Source organism: Chiloscyllium plagiosum, unplaced genomic scaffold (assembly GCF_004010195.1).
Source record: "Chiloscyllium plagiosum isolate BGI_BamShark_2017 unplaced genomic scaffold, ASM401019v2 scaf_14145, whole genome shotgun sequence".
NCBI lineage: Eukaryota > Metazoa > Chordata > Chondrichthyes > Orectolobiformes > Hemiscylliidae > Chiloscyllium > Chiloscyllium plagiosum.
The window spans coordinates 8,771-9,664 of NW_025204639.1; the positions used below are offsets into that span (position 1 = coordinate 8,771).

At 45.5% G+C, this 894-nt stretch overlaps 1 non-coding gene across 1 annotated transcript; it reads right to left on the reverse strand.

Moving 5' to 3' along the window:
• Positions 1–275: 275 nt before the first annotated feature.
• Positions 276–347, reverse strand: trnah-gug. The gene has a single exon. It is a non-coding gene; the product is annotated as a tRNA-His (tRNA).
• Positions 348–894: the final 547 nt, after the last annotated feature.

Below are 894 nucleotides of genomic sequence, written 5' to 3' on the forward strand. Positions count from 1 at the left end.
CTGGTGTTGTGTGATTTTTAATTTTGTACACCATAGTCCAACACCGGCAACTCTAAATTAATGAAATGGGGGTGTGGGACGGAAAGTTCCATTCGTGATCGAAGGAGGGAGAGAAATCTCTGAGAACGGGTGGATTTGAATTCTGACATATGAAACACAGAGGTGTGAGAGAGCAGAATTTGAAGGGAAAAGATCATCACCTTGGAGAAAATTACCATGTTAAAACAACTGATTCCTTTTTGTTTCACAAAAACTGGGACAGATAGAGCAATTATTGCCGTGACTCGGATTCGAACCGAGGTTACTGCGGTCACAACGCAGAGCACTAGCCACTATACGATCACGGCATTTCACAGACACGCACACTGACAGTGTGCAATAAGTACAGTATCATAGGCAATGTTAGGCAGAGCACCAAATGCACAATATCAGTGCTTAGCGAACAGTGGCAGATATGTGGGACTCAGAATGGGATGACCGTTTAATATCGGTTTCCCCAGTGGCTGTGGTGATTCCATCATTAATATGCTGAAGGCTGAGATAAATAGATTTCTCCAAAACATCAAAAACTCCGGGGACGGTGCAGTTGTTGCCAAAATGTATACTTCAATAGTAATGCAGTTTAATATCGGCTACTTCATCAGTTTCCCCACACAAGGCAGTAACCACTGCTGCCACATAGTCCCAATTCCCAGCCCCAGAATCAGAAGAACTGAGTGGCGCAGTCGCGAAAATCCAACTGGATGTCGGGATGGGAATGAGGTCGCACAGATACTCGAGGACTCCAGTGACACATCCGGTGAATGCACGGCATTTCTATGACGGGTTAGAGGCGCAAGCAATTCCGAGGTTGGGAGTCCTCCTGGTCAAAGACGGGGCAGAAGGTATTTTTTT